The sequence below is a fragment of the Phoca vitulina genome, unplaced genomic scaffold, assembly GCF_004348235.1.
Source record: "Phoca vitulina isolate PV1807 unplaced genomic scaffold, GSC_HSeal_1.0 scaffold95, whole genome shotgun sequence".
In the NCBI taxonomy this organism is placed as follows: Eukaryota; Metazoa; Chordata; class Mammalia; order Carnivora; family Phocidae; genus Phoca; species Phoca vitulina.
In genome coordinates this window covers 1,075,011-1,094,833 of record NW_022589798.1, presented here as the reverse complement: position 1 = coordinate 1,094,833, position 19,823 = coordinate 1,075,011, and the positions used below count along the sequence as shown (strand labels likewise).

Here is a 19,823-nt window from a genome sequence, read left to right as displayed (position 1 = left end):
TTAATAAACACTAACTACCTAAAAGATGCCTTTAATGTTTCAGTATAAGCAGCAGGTCCTTAATTACAAAGAAAATAGCTGCGGGTAGTTGTGAAATCCTGCCTTGGACAAAGCTCACTGCCACTCATGATCGAAGCCACTTCTTTCAACTTACACAGAAAAGCCTAACTCCCCAGGCAGAACAGCCCTTTCAGGTGCTGCTCTTCTCCAGGGCAGCTGACCAGCCATGTGTTTCCCCCAAGAAGGGACAAACAAAAGCCCCGGTGTTTCTGCTGGGAGGGGAGGTGGGGAAGGTACGCTACCAGCAGCTTGTTTTTCAGAGAACCAAGTGCTCAGAAACAGAACAAGCACCTTCTTCTTCAATCACTGGTACGCACTGCTAACAGCAGTAACATTGTTCTTCTTGTCAAATACCATCTATACAAGTCAAATCTCTGAGCCATATTCTGTTCCCTGGTGAACGAAGTTCAGACTGGTCTAACCCCTAACTTTTCTGGAACAGCAGGTAAGCTAGAGAGAAAACGACACTGTGCCCACAAGAGAGGTAGCAGGGAGCGGCCAGACACCAGCTCAAGGCTGACTTTTCTCAATTCTGTCTGCCTATGCTTCCTGAGACCATTCGGAAACCACTGCTGACAGTCCCCATCTCACTGGATACCATACCAGTCTGTGGGCAGGTTTAAGATTTTTCCAATTTAAACAAAAAACATCCAGAGACCAGCACCTGGTAAAGACTGGAAAAGGAAAAACAAATAAAACCAAAAATAGGTCAATTTAGTTTATGGAAAGATATACTATAATACAACGCAGCTAAATTTCACATTCTAGTCATCAACAGATTGTCACAGCCTTGAACTTTATTCTGTTAGGAGATAAATTATGCATTCCTAAAAATGGTTCCAAATAAAATATACAATATAAGTTCTGCATATTTTTTCTCTTTCCTTTAAATAAGTATTTCTAGAACAAAAATACAATGAACACTAACCAGAATTCATTTTCAGAAAAAATATACATGGAAAAATTTTTTCATCAGCTAAAATGAAACTTTTGAATTTATGTTTTTATATTACTAGGACTAAGCTGTTACACAAGTCAGGTAAATCCTGTTAAGGAAGAAATATGAGACAAGTAATAAAATAGGTACAGGAATAATAAAATATACAGGTTGGTTCCTTGGTAGTACATTTTTAAGAAAACAGTATTTCTATAATAAGAGTATTATTTGTGGAATGTATAAAGTGGTCCCCTAGTGGTGATGGGCAGTATAATAAATTTTGCCAAATCTCAAAACACAAGGGCATTCACTGTGAAACAGAGCACAAGCCCCTGCCCCTCCCCCCAAAGGAGAGAGCTTCCTTCTCAGAAAGTGTTGTTGAGTTTTGCACAAAATTAGAATACAATTTTGGTACTGTTTCATGTACCTGGATGAATTAAATTATAACTGAAGAATTAATCCAAATAGAGAAGTATACCTAAGTATTTGCTGTGTTTGAACTAGAAAGAGGAAAATAGGTAACACCAAATTGAATCAGCTATTAATCCCCCCCTTTAGGTAATATAATCAAAATATAATTAGTTATAATAACCAAATCCAACATCTCTTTTCTATTATCTAGGGTGACCATATAATTTATCTTCCAAACTAGGAAATTATTCTGGGACAATCTTTAAAATCCAGGACATATAGTCACTCTAGAAAGAGAGTCACCGTCATAAAAACCCAACCGAGAACAAGAAAAACAATTCCTAAAGCCATCAGGGCTCCAAGTCGTAACAAAATCAATGAGGCAAGGGGGCTAACAAAGGGTAGAAAAGTGACATGAAAAGTGACCAAACAACAATCTTTTTAGCTTTAGAGTCACTTTAAAAACCACACACTCGAAGGACAATCTGAACAGGCCAGCCCAGCACTGTCAGTGGTAGTAGGCTTGCCAGGTCTTGCTTCTATTCCGAGCCAATGAAAAATGTTCACCGTACCAGCTAGTAACTTAAGGATTATGGAACACATGGACACCTTTGAAAACTTACATATATGGGTGGCATGATCAAGAAAGCTGACAAGCTTTGAAGGGCTGGAGCCCAAGCTGTTACTTCCTAAATGCAGGATCTAAGCAAGTAACCATCTATGAGCCTCAACTGTCTCATCTGTAAAATGAAATCATCATCTGGCTACTAATGGCTTAGTAAGGAATAGCTGACATACAGAAAACACGTAAGATTGCCCAGTGCAATGAGCAGGTACTCAGCAAATGTTGCTTTACCTTCTACAACTTGTATGGACTAAAAGTTACGGTATCAGCTCCTTTCAAATTAAACTGTCAACTATATGCCAGACATATGAGGCTCCTTACAAAAGTTATTTATAGATAAAATATTAAATATTCAGTTCCCTCACAAATATTTTAAAGAGGCTCTCAACCATCTCATGAACAATTAGCTCCTATTGATGTCACTTCAAGTAAGATACAAAAAAAAAAAAAACAAATTTATACAAAATTCTACTTACGGACTTTCATACACATTTTCACTTTTGTCATCTTGATTTAAGGTTCAGTAAAGCAAATTCCACTAGCAGAGTAGATTAATGGTGCATGATACAAAGTATATGTATGTATAAAGTCCTTCCTCAACCCATTGTTACTTTAAAAATGTAGAAATGGATATTGGTAGCAGTTTATCAGTGACACTTAAAAGCAAAATGAGGGTTTCTAATACAACTCCTATGAATTCCAGCCAGTTTTAAATCACAAGTGGAGCTAAAGTAACACTACATGTAATCATGATACAACAGTCCTTAAAACATGGAAGGAGTTTGCCCTTAAGGGCGCCTGGGTGACTCAGTTGTTAAGTGTCTGCCTTCGGCTCAGGTCATGATCCCAGGGTCCTGGGATCGAGCCCCACGTCGGGCTCCCTGCTCGGCGGGAAGCCTGCTTCTCCCTCTCCCACTCCCCCTGCTTGTGTTCCTGATCTTGCTATCTCTCTCTCTCTGTCAAATAAATAAATAAAATATTCAAAAAAAAAAAAGGAGTTTGCCCTTAAATTTTTTTGGCAAAACATTTCTATTATACCTACAACCTCAGGTATTCAAATTTCTAAAAGTATGTAAGAAATGCATGAAACCCTGATTGAACTCAAATGGCATTTAAACCATATTCTGCGGATTTCTAGTCCCAGTGTATCATCACAGGGGTGGGAGGCAAGGCAGAGTCGGCAGGGATTTGAGCCTCCCTCCAGCAACCCTCTACCAACCAGATCAGCTCTACTTTTAGCAAAGTATTGGGGAGAGAAGGGGTTTAGGAGGATGGTTTCCCATGTAAGTAAACTATTTCTTCAAATAAAATTTTATGCACCTAAGAAAAATCATAAACTACCAGATTTATCATTTCATCCACATACACACATCCCTCGAGATCCACTCATTTTAACCTGCTTCTATCAATATACAAGTCTGGCTCACAATGTTCTGTGGTTTTTTGGTTTTTATTTTTTTAAAGTCTCAGAGAATGAAAATCTTTTGGGTATGGGGACAACTTTCAAACTATCACTGGTTTCAACTTTTATGTGGATTATACCAGATCATGTACATGGAACCAACTCCAATAACATTTTTGAGAGAACTGAAAATATGAGCAGAGACAGCAGCAGTGCCTATGTTTGCTTACAGGAGGTTGGTTGTCAAAGATAAGTGAGTTAAATGATGGAGATTAAAAAAACAACTGACACTTACTGACCCAAGTCCTAACACCTTATAGACCCTGTACCGAGAGTGCTGTGTGCCTTACTGTACTGCTCACAGCAATCACAGGATAAGTACAATTACTATGATCATCCTATAGATGAGAAAACAGAAACCAAGGAAGTAGTATAACTTGCCCCAGGACAGTTATTTGTATTTATATCAGGATCTGCACTCACATCTATGGGTCTAAATGGTTTCTGCCCTTGTAATCGCTAGGCAATACTACCTTCAGTGATAGGAACGAATAGAAAAGAAAAATAAACAGTATCAATTAAGAAAAGATCATTCCGTATCATCCATGTTTAAAAATCTGTTCTTGTAGAAAAAATACTTGAGATGTATATATAACAAATGCTTACAAAATAGACTACAACAGTACATAGGACAAAATTCAACTGAGGTATTTATGTGTGATCATACGTATATGGATATATGGAAAGAGAAACTGAAGAAATCAAAACAAAAGAAGTCCCAGGCACAGGCTTCTTAGATAAGTAAACAAATAGAGCCGAAAAACCTTGATGAGTCAGCTCTAAGACCAGGGCTTATCCTGGTTCTCACCATCCAAACCCAAGGCTTGTGCCTTCATTCTCTGCCGTGTTAATCAGCTCTTTCACCAGAGAATAAAAAAATTAAATCTAGTGCCTTCTACACCTGACTTTGTTACCATGGGCTATATGAATCTACCCAAGTCAATCTTCCTTCACTTGCTAACTCCTCCATCCTTAACACATTAGGTTAAAAGAATCAGCAATGTATGATCTACAGATCAAAGAGTTCTCATAGTAAAATCTATGGACCACGGTTCTTATTAAGTGTTTCTAACCACCTACCATTGCTTGGGAATGTGAATAACTTGGCTCATATCCCTTAAACCTGTCTCACTCTCAGTATTCCCATCTCAAGGAAAGGCAACTCCGTCCCCACTACTGCTCAAGTCCTGGCATCTGCTGGATCTACCTCAAAAAATATATCTAGAATCAGACCACTTGTCATTTCAACCTCTAGAACTCAGGTCCAAATCACCATCCCATCTCATCTAGTTAACCACTGCCCTCACCTCTTAACCTGTCTACAAGCTTTGGCTCTTGGCCCACTGCAGGGCATTAATCAACACAGCAAGCAGTCACCCTTTTATTCACAATTCACAACGCACCAAACACACCTCTGGGCCTTGACATTTGCCGTTCCCTATGCAAGGTACACTCAGCACTCCCAGATTTTCACAAAACTTGCTCTCCTCTCATTTACATTTTTGTTCAAAAGGAACTCCCCTAAGCATCTCAGCCCTTCATCCTGCTTTTTTTTTTTTTTTAATTTATTTACTTTATTTTAAAAAGTAATCTCTACACCCAACATGGGGCTTGAACTCAAGACCCCGAGATCGAGTTGGATGCTCTACCAACTGAGCCAGCCAGGAGCCCAATTCTGCTTTATTTTTTTCCCATAGCACTCAATACCTTCTAACATACTATAGAACTTACTTAGGTTTGTTTCCTCACTACCAGAATCTAACCTCCATAAGGGCAGAGATTCTTGTCTGTGCTGTTCAATGATGTGATCTGTCTAGAACAGTCTGGCACACAGTGTAGGCAAATGTTTGTTAAATAAAATGTTAATGATGAAGGACCCAACCGAGTGTGTTAAGCTTTCAATATCCTACACAATACTCAAGAGCAGTTTTTAAGCAATTAAGTGATGGCAGAGTAAAAGGCCAAAAGGAAGTACAGAATTTCCTTCCCTACCAAAGTGATCTGCTACCATAAACAGTTTGGAGGCGGTGTGTGTGGAATGACAAGGCAAATCAAACCAGGCAAGAAGCCCTTTGTTCAGATAAAAATCTCAATGGGCCATTACAGTAAAAATTTATCCAGAGCCACTATCTCATCAGACCCACCCACCAGAAGAGTGGTCTACTTACTTCATTGTACTAACTCCATTTCAGAGTGTGCTCTAGATATTATTACCCCTGCAATTATCAACATCCACCTCACAGTGTGCAATGATACCCCAGCGCTTCTTGTATTATGGTTGTTTCCGTACAAAAGGCAGGTCAGTGTGGGCAAGCAGCACTTTCCTTCAGCCTACTCTATACAAGCCCAGGCCCTTGCTGATCTGAGCTTATGAAGACTCTCTCCCTCCTCCACCTCTCCATTACACTTGAAGCACTAAATGTTTCCACAAAACTGAGCGAGTTACTTTAAGAACCACCATATATCAACACTAGTGCCGGGCACCATTTCTACACTACATGTACCAGCTCATCCAATTTTCACAAAAACTCCAAGAGGCAGGCATGATAATTATCCCGTTTATAGATGAGAAAACTGAGGACATATTAGATGATCACTAAGAATTCCAGAAACGTCCTCTGTGAAGGTGAAGAATGTATTCTTTTGACAACACTCCCCAGGAAGATACACATAAAAAAGCAGAAATAAACACAAGTCGGAAAAACATCTCATTGATAAAGAAGGAATAATGTGATTAGAAAAATCACCCTTTGCAGCCCCTAATGAATCAACAAAGTTTAACCCTATCACTCATCATGAGATCATACACAAATCCTAGGCAATGATTACAATGGATGCTAGAATCCTTAGGTGAAAGGTTGAAGGGGAACTTTAAAATGCATGGATGAGGCTGACGGTATCTGCGCCCACCAAGAATGAATCTTCTCTAAAAGGCAGACAGATGTGCAACCTGATGTGACACTACACCCAGAATACTTACATGCTCTTGCAAAACAAAATCTGAAAACTATCCACATTTTTACCTGCCAGTTTACAGAAAATACCTGGATTAGATGAACACACAGAACACCAGGAAATGATCAACCAAATTCAGAAAGGAAGAAAGGGTGGGGAATCAATTACCGTAAAGACTCAAGGGGCCATCAAGTAAATGTAGCATGGATCTTGTCTAGATTCAGATTCAAGCAAACCAACTGGGGAGAAACATTTAAGACACTTCAGGGATTTGAACATGGAGATGTTAACTGATTCAGAATCATCAACAGATGCTTAAGCCAGTAGAAGACTGAAGAATACTCAGTCTCAACTTTGTCACTCTATAAATCACTGACAACAAAAGGAAAAAAGGCAGTTTACAATGGAGCAATCCGGTGGGTATCACCTAAACCAAATGACTGCTTAACATCAATAGTGAGACAAACAGACATGCCTCCTGATGGGATACACGGACATCCCTATTTAATAATTATGTCAACAATGTTTAACCTATCTCTAATCATGAGAAAATCAACTAGACAAATCCAAATTGAGGGTTTCTGCAGACCAGTGGGCCTGGACTCTTCAAAGTGCTACTGTCATTAATGACAAAGCCCAGAGAATTGTTCTAGATCAAGGAGACTAAACAACTCAATGCATGATCCTTGACTGAATTCTGGATTAAAAAGCTCAAGAATATTAATGGAATAACGGGATAAATTTGAACATGTATGTATTGAACATTTTATAACAGTGCTGTATCAATGTCAGAATTGGGTAATGGTTATGTTGTGGTTAGGAAGAAAACTGCCCTTATTCCTAAAAAAGGCATGTCAAGATGTCTGCATCTCTCAAACAGTGCAGATTAAAAAAAAAAAAAAAGAAGAACAAATATGGCAAATTCTAACATTCAGTGATCTAGGTGAAAAGTATGCAAGTGTTAACTGAACTGGTCTTGTAACTTTTCTAAAGAAAATAAAAAATACTCCAAGACAAAAACCAAGGGCAGTGGTGGGAGTGTAGATGAAGCAAGACTGGTAAATGCTGATCGGTTGTTGAAGGTGGCTGATGGGCACAGTATGGAGATTCATTAAACTATTTCCTTTAATGTGTGCCCAAGTCTGCATCTTAACTCTCACTTCTACAAAATGGGAAAAACGGGTATCTCAAGGCAACAACTAGATTGCTAAATAAAAAAGCCCTGTGGGAAAAAAATGAAGCATTAAACAATTGTTATGCCTGTCAGTTCTTTCAGGGAAGGCTTGAAGATGACCTATAAAACAAACAAAAGCCTGCTGAACTGAATGCAAGCTAACATAACTCCCAAGATCTCTGCGCTTGTTCCTGCTCTTCTGCCCAGGTCAATGGCAATGGCCTCACTTAAGTCCCTCACTTAAGTCTCGGTCTCGCCTGAGCACTCTAACAGAAATGAAATTTGCCACATTGGTCTCTCATCATGCTTTCTCTAGCATTTGCTAGTTTGTCTCCCTTACTAGAATGTACGCTCCAGGAAAGCTGGAACTTTGTCTTACAGTTTAGCACTATATTTCCCCCAAACATGGTAATGCTGGTACTCTGTAGGCACTCAAAATAGATGTGAAATACTTCCGTCAATCTAAAGGGACTTTAACTCTACTACACCACTATGTTGTACACTCTTTTCACAGATAATAGTGATGAAAAGTAGAGCTTCTAGGTTGAGACTGCCCTTGGAATGCTGGCCCAGCCATTTACTGAGCTGTGGGACCCTGAACACCTTTCTGCTTCAGTTTTTTCACTTGTAAAATGGAGATCACACTACCTAACCCTTAAGATGGCTGAGTATTCAAGGGGAAAATACATACACACACACACCCTGCTTAAACTACCCACTAAGGCTGAAAGTGTAAAACATAAGGTTTAGAGGTAGAACATGCAATCATGTCAACTCTGTGGTTCACCTTCATGTTTTCTGTACTTATCCTACTTGGTTCCAGTCTTATGTTCCTGGAAAAATCATTCCTAGAAGAACAGATGCCAAAATGTTTCTTGTTTTTCCATGTGACTGGGGCCAGAAAATGTAAACACAAGCCTTCTTGTAGACCAGATTTTAATTCTCCCAGAAGGCCAAGTCATAAATAGAGATCCTAAAAGTGGGATGTTTCCTCAAGCAGATATATTTTGGAAAATTTTTAAACTTTCTAATTTTCCTCAAGGTTTAGGGAATATAAGATTTTCAAGAAGTAAAAAATAAGACAACATGATAACCTGATCTGTATTTGGAAGGACTGGCAGAAATTATGGCCTGAATTGAACGTGAAAAGTAAACATAAAACTGAGGTATGATGTTACAGATTATGAATGCAGCTAGATTTTCCTCTTGCATTTCAACGACAGGACAAATAGACTGGTCTAAAAATCCAGAGAAACAGGATCACAACTGCTTTCCATGAATGTTAGAAGATAGGAAGATCCCGACGTTACAGGTTCCAATTATTTCATCCGAATCAGATAAAATATTGAATAAAGAAAATTTTGTTAGGACTCTTTCTTCACCTCAACCTTCTTAAAATGAATTTGCAAAAGCTCCTGACCCTCAGTCCACACATGAGAACGGCCTTCCCGAGACCAGCAGCACTACTACAGACTCAAGATCGTCCCTGGTGGAAACCTGGTATCTCAGGTTTTCAAAATAGTATGCTTCACACAATTGCTTTCTCATATAATCGCTAACAAAAGAGAGGCCAAGTAGTATGCCAGCAAAAGAATGAAAATCAAAACAACATACTCCTGGGTCAGATACTTACTTAAGAGGGTCAACCAAATTTTTTAAAAGAACACTTAAGTACATCTTTCTATATGTAACATATGCCTGGCAAAGACCCTACCCTCAAATTTAGCTTTTCATTCAGCAACAGAAACTCACCTTGTATCTGAATCAAACCCAGAACTGAATGTTTTATATTCATAATTTACCCATCTAACCGAAGCAAACACTGCACACGGGTTCCCACACAAGGACCTTCCCAGTACCTGAAATCCAAGTGCAGCTAAGGTCTTGATCACCCCAGTGAGAATTTTCCCATACTGGACTACATCTACAGCAATCTGGCTATGATAGCTGTACTTGGGTTTCTTCAACGGACAAAATTCAAGCATTTTAACAGTAAGGGTAGTTGTCAACAAGAACGTTATAAAAACTAAACAAAGACAATACCAGCATTTCTTGATTCTGGGGCAGAAGCAAGCAAATGCCAGTTTACGAGCACGGAGGGCTCTGGGTTGAGGTTTAAAGGTTTGGTTAAGTCCAAACTTTCACTTGCAATTCCATTTTTAAGGTTTCACCCACACCAGCCACTCCTGAAGTGTTCCCAAAGTGGGTAGGGATTCCCTTAACTAGGATGCCACAATCACAGTAAAAATGCTTAGGAGTGTGTGTGGGGGGGGGGGTGCACAATCAATTATACCCTGGACTTGAAAGGCTGGAAAGAACAAACTGAACCTGAGATTTTTTTCATTTGCAATTTGCTGTTATGTATATGAAGTGAGGATGGGGAAGTGAGAAAGACAAAAAAGGAAAGTCAGTCAAGGCAATAGCTTGGCTTCCACTCTATGGAAACATGAAGCTAGTCAAAAATAAAAATATTCTATCCCTCCCTTGTTCTATACTCTGACTAGAAGAGCAACTACATTTTTTTCATGGTAATACTATGTTCCAAGGATCATGGGTCATATAAGCTAATGTGAACTTCAAAAAATTTCATTTTCTAGACAAGCAGTCTGCTCAGAACAGTATTTCAAGCCCCTAAGAGGTTAGTAAAATGGGTATAAACGAAATTGCACTAATGCGGGCTTTAAATTAGCACTCATCCAGACATCAAAAAAAAAAAAAAAAAGTGGACTATGAATACCAATTTCTGACAGTTTATATTACGTCATACTTTAGCCCTTGTGCTACTCTGAAGTCTGTACATACACTTTAGCCTATATGGACATACATAATTCAATAGTCCAAAACTAGAAACTAGTATTACTTTTAAGAATAGAACACGTTTGCCATTTACTAATTAACTATCAGTCCTATTGTAAACCAATGACCAATTAACAAAATGGGTTTTATCAACATGTGAGCAGGAATTTCTGAAACCTAAATGCTAAAGAGGTCCAAAAGCAATCATGGACATCTTTAAAAAATGTCTAAAGCCAATTATCTAAATCAGAAATTATAAGGTGGTAGCATATCTGACCAACAGATTTATTTCATTTGGTCCATGATGCTTAAGTAATTTTTAGTTAGTTGCCAACATCTTAAAAATTGGATGTCCTAAAAAATCTGGATTTCTGGCTACGAACAGGAGAGAAAAGGACGAGCTGGTGAACCAGGCCCACCCTCCCAGGCAACAGACTGGGTGGGTAAGCACCAGCACCACCATCACACGTGTGCTTTCCACCCCGCAGCTCTTCCATCTCGCCACGGGCCCACCCAGCCCCTCACAGTCATGAATTAAAACACTCCAAACTATGACAAAGTATAATCTAAACTGAGGACAACCCTTCATACTTACCCAGTTTTAAAACATAATAGTTAAAAGAATTAACACACATCCTGGCTATTTCTCAGGCAACTTTGCTAAATAGCTTTTATTAACTCATGAATACATTTACAATTCACATTGCCATCTCCCAAACAGAATGAAAAGGACTTCAGTTACCAGCATTACTATTCCTCTTGGTCACATTCTTGTTTCTTCCTTTATACGCTCACACACACACATTTCTTAAGTCTGCTCCAAGTGGGGCCCAATACCTTATACAATCCCCAAGCCCATTATGCAACTTCAGGTAAAATAAAATAATCAGGTACCAAGTCACAAATTAAGCCTGAAATAAAGTTGGATTTAGAAGGCTGACAGTTAAGTAAACATCATCTCTTGTAGAAGGTCTTATCTTGGACTTGTTAGATCACAAGTCTTTCTGGCTTACAAAACAATTACTAAAAAAATTAAGCATATTAATGAAATATATACACTCCAGCAACATGTGCTGTAAAATAATACTGTTTTAATTCTTTATAAAAATAAAATATATTACCAACAGGAATGGAACAAATTCTTAAAATCACCAATTAAAATAAAATATGTAGTTTTATAATCCACTGCTGCATCAAAAATGAAAAGTAGAATGCTAACTAAAAATGTATTCATGTATGTAGTGGCAGAAATCGATTAGGCTACCATCTATCTGCTACACCTGTTTTTCTTACTGAAAAGAGGTCATCCTTACAGCTTTAGCTTTGCCCATTAGGAATCAAACATTTACTAAGTAAATTAAAATACTAAGTTTCCCCCTACACTTGCCTCAAATCACCTTAATAATTAACAGCCTATCTTAAGTAATTCTCTTTAGATTTTCCCTATTCTTCACTTTTCCCAACTTCTCACCTAAAACATACATTAAGTCTTACTTAAAGTACTAGTTATAATAAAGTTGGATGGGAGAGATAAACACAAAGACCAGACGCAAATAGTTTAGTTCTTGATGAGGAGTCCCAGTGCAGAGCGCCTGGCAAAGGCCAGCAGTTGTTACTAAATGATAGACATCAGTCTAACAAAGAGGTCGTTCTAAGCTGGTGGAGTCCATGGGAACCCTCATATACACACTCTACATCTCTCTAGATGCAAAAACTTGCCCTTGCTTAATTAGCACACAAGCTATTATGTAGTATGACTCATGTTTACGACTTCAAATACTTACTGAGCAACTACTATACTCCAGGTTTGACTAAGGCTCAGATTCTGATAAAACAACTTACATATAAAAAAAATTTACCTTTTGGAGTCTCTTCATCATTAAGGTGGTAATAATGGAAAACTAGGCAATAGATGTTGGATAACTTGCCTGATATTACAAAGCTACTTTGGTGACATACTGAACACCTATAACGTCCAAGGTCATGTTACCACTTTATCTTCAGACTCTCCAATTTAGGGATCGCTCCCATTTTACAGCGAGGAAATGAAGATCCAGAAAAGTTAAGATCCCTAGGAGGTAGGTGCCAGGAACCAAAACCAGGTCGATCTGTCTCTAGCTCTTTCTAGTTTCCCAGTGTCAGTTCTTTTGTTTATTCCGACAATACACAACCAGTATCTTCTTTGAGGATCTTACATTCTTCTATTCATTTAGAAAACAAAAATCAGAGCACTTACTGAAGCAGAAGCTTTCATAACCAAAACAATCATATCCAAAAATAATAGGTAAAAAAATGAATTAAAGCTAAAGTAGGAAATCGAAATATCATACATACGTACCTTAAACATTTTATTTAAGTTTAACACATAAATGTACATTCATTTGCCAATCTTAATATGGGGTGAAAGCACTTGGAGAATGGGATCGATGATGAGGAGCTCCTTGCTGATTGAAGTTCCTTCTGCTTGATCTAAACCACACCTATAAATGCATCATCTACAATTTTCCATTTTCAGTTTCATTAAAGTGAAAGCTTTAAAAAATCCTTGCAAAGCAGTCTACATACAGAATCCTTTGGGACTAATGCTCTTCTTCCTCCCAAACTTTTAGATATTGCAGCCATCTAATTGTACAGCCATTATTTTAGTAACTCACCTTTATCAAGTCTTTCCAAAGAATCCAACTTGGTTTTCAGGGAAAAAAAGTTTTGCACTCATTTCATCAGTTTACATGATACTTAAATTATTATTATTATTATTATTATTATTATTATTATAAAAACAAGATTACCTGCCATGAAATAGTCTTGGAAACCAGGACAACTTCTGTTAAGCATACACCCCCGCCCAGTGCAAGCCAAGTGCATGGACTTGAAAACAACTTACTAACACAAGAGGTCAGCATGCTATCACCCATAACGTTTCAGAGATGAAAGCAGAAATCCTCATAAGGTAGCTAAGTGAACATGGACATGTGCAATGCAGAGCAGAGGACAGAAATCAAACAGGCCCTCAAGAATTTGTAATCTAGCAAAGGAGATGAACATTCACCAATTAACTACAATACGAAAGTGATCCATGTGATAAGACACAGGAAAACACCATGCAAATCCAAAGGAAAGGTTATAGGTTACAGTCTGTACTCCTAACAGTGTAGGTACTCAATATTTTTTTTAATGTACTAAACGAGATAAAATGGACTTTAGGCAAGTTTTCACGTAGACCATGGGTAATATGGAGAGGAAGGGCATTCCAAGAAAAGCAGTATGACACAAGCACCAAAGAAAATGAAAGGCAATGGTATTTATGGGGATCTGCAACAGGTTGCTTACTCGATATATGGAAAGGAGAATGAAAGAAATTGAGAGATGAAGTTAAAAAAAAAAAAATTGGGATCCCATCAGAGGTGGCCTTAGATGCCAGACTTCACTCTGAATGGCTTTGTGAAAACAAGAGGTGTGCTGGAATTTGGCAACAGTGTTGACAGGATCAACTATTACAGAAAGGTAATAAAGTAATCACAAAGTCACCACTATACAATGCTTTGTATTATTTCCTTGCTAAAAATGAATCTCAATCGAAATCTCCATTTAATGGTCTTAAAGTATCTCAAGAACAGCTATTTCTGCATTCCAAGAAGCATCTTCACTACAGTCATTAACTATCCTCCCCTTGGCAGAGCGTTAGACCAGCTAAGAAACTGTAAGAATCAAGCTAGAAATATTAGTGGTTCAACCAGAGCAGAGAAGACTACATGGGATTGGGATAACAGGAATATAAGGAGTGGAATTTGTTCAGCCACAGGTGACAGAAGACAGAGAAGTCATAAACAGAGTAAAGTTAGACAAGTTTTAGGGTAGGCAACTCAAGTTTGAACCATATTGAGTTTGCAGTGCCAAGGGAACATCCAGGAGGCTATAACCAGCACACAGGAGAGAACAAAATGCCAGAGTTCTTAGCTTGTTACCAAAAAACAAAAACAAAAACAAAAACAAAAAACACAAAAAAAGGCAAATCATCCACATGAAGGTGAAAGGTATAATAATACAAGGAAAGAAAGGAAGGAATCAAAGCAGAAATGTCAGAAAACAGCACCATAAGAAGCTTAGAGAAATACTGAACCTACGAAATTATGTGTCTGTATATTCTAAATCAAGGGTCAAATTTCTTCTGTAACGGACAAGAGAACAAATATAAACAAATGAACAAAGTTATGTTCCAATACACCTACATTTATGGACTCTGAAACTTGAATCTCATAGAGTTTTCATGTCATAAATTATCCTTTTGATTTTTTTCTCCTACTACTTAAAAATGTAAAATCCTTTCTTAGCTCAAAAGCCATAAAATACAGGTGGCAGGTTTAAATTGGCCTGTGAGCCACCATTTGCCAACTCCTGCTGTAACACAACAACAAAGATGAGAGAAATGGATTAACTGTCCTTTTCCAAACTTGAGGGCAGTTTTTCCTTTAAATATATTAATAACTTACCAGATGTTCATTAAACTTGAATGATTTCCTTAAATTTGACTAATTCCTTAAATTTGATTCCGCTAAGAGGTAACTACATGTGTTGACAATAATCCCTGTTGGTTAAGAATACTGCCTTCCACTAAAAAGAGGTATTCTTTATCTTTAACAGAAAAATTACACTTGTACTACAAATACAGCAAAAGCACTGGATGAAAATTATTACCTTAGAGCTTGTCCCTCACTGCTTTCAAGCTCTTAGTTTTCTTTAAAGTGATTTTGTAATCTAAAGGTGAGAAGATTCAATAGCAGTCTGCATATAAATTCCTAGATTTAAAAAAAAAAACCTACAAACATCAGTAATGAATGTATGAGTCATGAATAACAATTAAGGGGAAAAAATCAGTGCAGAATGTCAACTTCTGACAAGCAGTCTTAATAAATACAAACCATGTCTGGTGAGGAAGGACTCCTTACCCCCAAGCCACTCCTTGTACCTTAGCTGTAGCTCAGGGGCAGGAACAGGACTCCTTCTTCAATCACTTGCTGCGGCAATGAGCTGTAACCCAAGAAAACTGTAATACCAAATGAGAGTATAACATTGCCCACAAGGCTCAAGTCTTTCATTACTGGATAACTATTTTAAGTTGTCTGGTTTCAAGCAGACAAAACACAAAGGGTGATTATTAAAGATACAGGCTAAGCTGTTCAAGGAGGGCCCATGAGAAGAAAAGCACTAACTTAGCCATCTGACAGCTAGAACAAAGAGATTTCCTTTTGGACTTTAGTCTGCTACCATCTGAGAGCAAAAATGTCACTACTTCCTTGTTATCAAATGTTGCCAACAAGCGAAGCTACGATGACCTAGGTTTGGCTAGTCCCATACTTGAGTTTATCTACATCTCCAAAAGTTATCTACACTGTAAACATTTTGTAGGTATTACTTCCAGAAGATCCTACCTTGGATACAACTCTAGAACAAATACAAAACTTCTGCCAGTTCTTCCTAATCAAAAAGGCTTGAGTAAAGAAAAATACAAGACTCTTCACTGCACAGTCAGAAAACCTACGGCTTTCTACATTTCAAGAACTTGAATATCACTACACTTCTATTTCTAAACTTACAAAACCCAGGTTATAAATTAAACTCAGATTACAACATAAAACTCTTTACCTACAAAGAACTATTTCGATGAGTGATTTTGAAATTTAAAACATACTGTTTTTCAATGAAATTTAAAATAAGGAATATTAAACATAAAGTAACTGGTGAACTCTTTTAATGAAAAAGAACTCAAGATTTCCAAAGTACCTATCAGCTCTTTTATTCCTCTTAGGAAAATGTAACATACAAGAAGATATATAAATGCTATTTTATCAAACACATATGTATTCATTTAGCAATTAAGCTAGTTATTACTTAAACCATTAATCTTTAATTCCTCATGTAAAAATTCCTGAGTAGCAACTGAGAAAACTTCAGGAAAAAATATTTGCCCAGAGCTTTCACAACTCTAAATATGCCAACTCTGGGCAAACATACTAAGACATGGTAATTAAAATGTTCCTAAACTTAAAAAGTTCCTAAACTAAGTAACCACAGAATATAAATATTCTGCATAGATCTTTTTTTCACCTCAAAATTCCTCTTCCTGAAGCCATCCTAAGAGTAAAAATTTTATACAGTTTACACAGCTTTTCCTAGGCTTCTCTACACAGTATGTGGCTTTATCATTCGTGTATTGGCAGTTCTGTCTTCTGCCTAACTGAAATTAAGTACCAATCTTTAAAATCTAATTTCAAGGTGAAATGAAGGGACATCAGCCACTTCCTCAGACTCTCCAGAGAAGGGTCCTCAGAAATCAGTGTCAGACCTTAACCACCAATGCATGACCCCTCTTCTCTCTACTTGAATGTTCCCACTACAAGAGGACAAGGTGGAGGTAAACAGAGAACTCTCCTCACAGGCACTTTGTTTGTTTTTCAGTTGTTAAAAAACTCCTCTGATATTATCTGATATAGGTGTAACACGACTCAAATCTTTTTATTCTGGAGACCCTTCTATAAATATGGTCTAAGAGTGGTCTAAGCAACAACCTTTTCAAATGGCTTTAGTCATCACCTCTGAAGGCCTAGTTTCACAACATCCATTACTTTACCATGTCCAATTTCAGAATTTAGCCACACTTTTACCTACTTTTCATACTAAATTAAAAGTTGAGGAGAAACAAAAATGAGACTTTTTGAAATACACACACTAAAACAAAATTCCAGCTAAATGGCACCTGCAAATAAATTTCTTCTTGGGAGGATTGGTAACTACATTCAGAAATGCATAAACTTGGAAATGCGACCAAAGCAGACTCATTTAACTCCCAGTTGCAAACTGAGAAAAACAGCACTGGAAATTCAAGTGACTAATCAACACAAAATTGTACAGTTCAAGAAGGACTCATTCTGTATACTACACCCTGAAACCTTTCAACAGGAACCCCCACAGGTGACGGTGCTACAGCACAAGGGGTCTCCATATAAGACATGCTGATAGCCTCAATACAGTTTCTCCATTTTCAATTTAAAAATTCTTGCATGCTCCTTTTTAAGGAGCCCAGCTAGGGGTCAAAGGAAATAAAATAGGGAGAAGGGAGTAACACACTCCAAAGAGACCAGGAATGCTCTTCAGGCTTCTAGAGCACTACGAAAAAGCAGCACAAAGGAAGACACCTCTGGGAATCCAAACCAAAAATGCTGGAAAAACTCCCATCAGTTTCAACTTCCATGTCTGCTCTAAGAGTTGTCAACATAAGCCCATTTCCTCAATTCCAAGACACATCAGTGATTGGTTGGGGGTTAAACCATCCCTTTAAAGGGGTGTACACTTTATGATCTAAAAATATGAAAAACATGCCACTCGGAATTGAGGCGTCACTACACGCCTCCTGCAGACGAAACAAACCGCTACAGACTAGAACTGGGGTTCCCCAAGCCTCCCAAAGGTGTAGGAGCTCACAAGTGGGATTCTGCAATCACATAAACCTAATGTGAACTTTTTCATTCATTTTTCCCCCAAGTATTGATCCTATTTTAGAATCCAATTTTCTTAAGTTGAAAGCAAAATTGTTCAAAACCAGAAAGTCTGTTTGTTAGTTACAACCTACTCCAAAACTAGTTTTATGAACAAAAACATAAAAGAGAGATAAGTTTTTGCTGTTGTTTAATCTGACTTTATTCAGGTCAAGAACTCTTCCACACAACTTCACCATTGTTACAATGTCTTATCTGTACCCAAGGAGGCCTCCTTCTCCAAGGAGTTCACCTTGATTATCTGCTAATGGGTTGCCCCCTCCCCCCAGGGATTCCAAGGAAAGCATTGAATTATCATTTTCACCAAACTGCACTATGTGTGTCTTACCTGAACTAAAGTAAAAAATGTTTGCGCCACATACAGAGGCATACAAAAAAACAGGATACAAAGAAATACAAGTAACATGATAAAGCAAATACACTTAATCTGCCCGGAGCCCTGTTAACTAACCAATGTACTTGGCAGCTAGGCTAAAAACAAAGAGTGTGAACTTTTCATTTCAAAGGTTTATGGAATAAACAAATATTATGCCTATACTCTGACTAATGCTACCCGTTTCATCCCTAAAACAAGGTAAAATAAATTTCAATAACCACATTTCCCAGGCTCTATGGTATTGCCTAAAAAGCACAGGTTAAAGGGAGGGCTTAACCAATTTCTACATAATTAAAAATGTTTCCTTTTTAATAATGTGCTTCTGGTTTTTCCTTGTTCCTATTCTCCTTAAGCAGTAATATCTCAGAGTGGAGGGAGAAGAGCCAGAAAGGGGGAATACTCCAGAGGCTAAACAATACAATCTTATCTTCTCCCAAATTCTGGGAGAACAAGCTTGAGGACACAATGGCACGCCTGACCAGCCTCTCTAGACCTTATCAAGAGACACTAGTGTCCTCTCCCACTTTGTAGTGTGTGGTGACTCTAGCCCTTTCCTAACACTCCGTGATCGCCAGTGTTTCTGTAGAGGCAGGTCCGGGATCCCAGGCTTAAATTTAAGTTCAACCAAACTTCATTGAATAGCTACTCCTCCAAATTGACCCAAACCGTGATTCTAGCGCCGTAGAAAGTTCTGCTTTGCAAAGTTCAGACATGGTGGAGTTATTTTTTTTTATCATACCTGGGCGGGGGAGGGAGGGGAGGGGAAGCACACACCACACTCTACGTTACCGAATTCACGGGAAGAATGGGGATTTCGGCGAAGGCTTGTGGAGTACCTGACCCAGAACAGAGGACGAAGAGCTGCCTCCGGGCCGCGGGGCCCTGTCCTCGGCCACACCATCACTTGCAACGAACGGGCTGCAGGTTCGCTTAGCATCCCTCCAAACCTGAAATCCCCTACCTCAAGATCAATCAAAAGCGGGGGAGAGAAAAGTTTCTTCCGGAAGGCGCAAAAAAGGCCACAACTTGGATGAATGAAACTGGGCTAAGGGCACCCGGAGCAGGATTTTCGCTGAAGTCAGAAAAAGAGAAGTCAAAGATTTTTTTTTAACGTGAGATCGGTTATAAGCGCCCGTGGTCCAGAAAACTGCACAAACACGCTGTGGAGAACGTTTTATTGAGCGCGGACGGCTCCGGGGCGGCCGGCGGGCGCTAGTGTGGAGGCGGAGCGGGCGGCGGCGGCGGCAGCGGCGGGGCCGGCGACGAGGCAGCTTCGCTACGGCAGGCGCGGGGCCGGGCGCTCGCGCGTGTCCTCCCGCGGACCTTCCAGAGACTCCCGCGGCCGCCCCGCCCCCCGCCCGCCCCGCCGGCCGGCCGCGTGCGAGGCACACCCTCCCGCGGCCGCGCTCCCGCGCGGGCACACCCCCGCCTCCCGCGCGCACGCGGCCTCGCCGCGCCGGCCGGCCCACGCGCT

General features: G+C 39.0%; 2 protein-coding genes across 4 annotated transcripts in view; both read right to left on the bottom strand.

Annotated features, from left to right (window-relative positions):
• The window catches only part of SLC5A3 (solute carrier family 5 member 3), a 34,588-nt gene that overhangs the window by 13,669 nt on the left and 1,096 nt on the right, over nucleotides 1-19,823 (bottom strand). The window lies entirely within an intron of this gene.
• Nucleotides 1-19,823, bottom strand: part of MRPS6 (mitochondrial ribosomal protein S6) — a 65,963-nt gene that overhangs the window by 45,411 nt on the left and 729 nt on the right. The gene's annotated exons all lie outside the window — the stretch shown is intronic.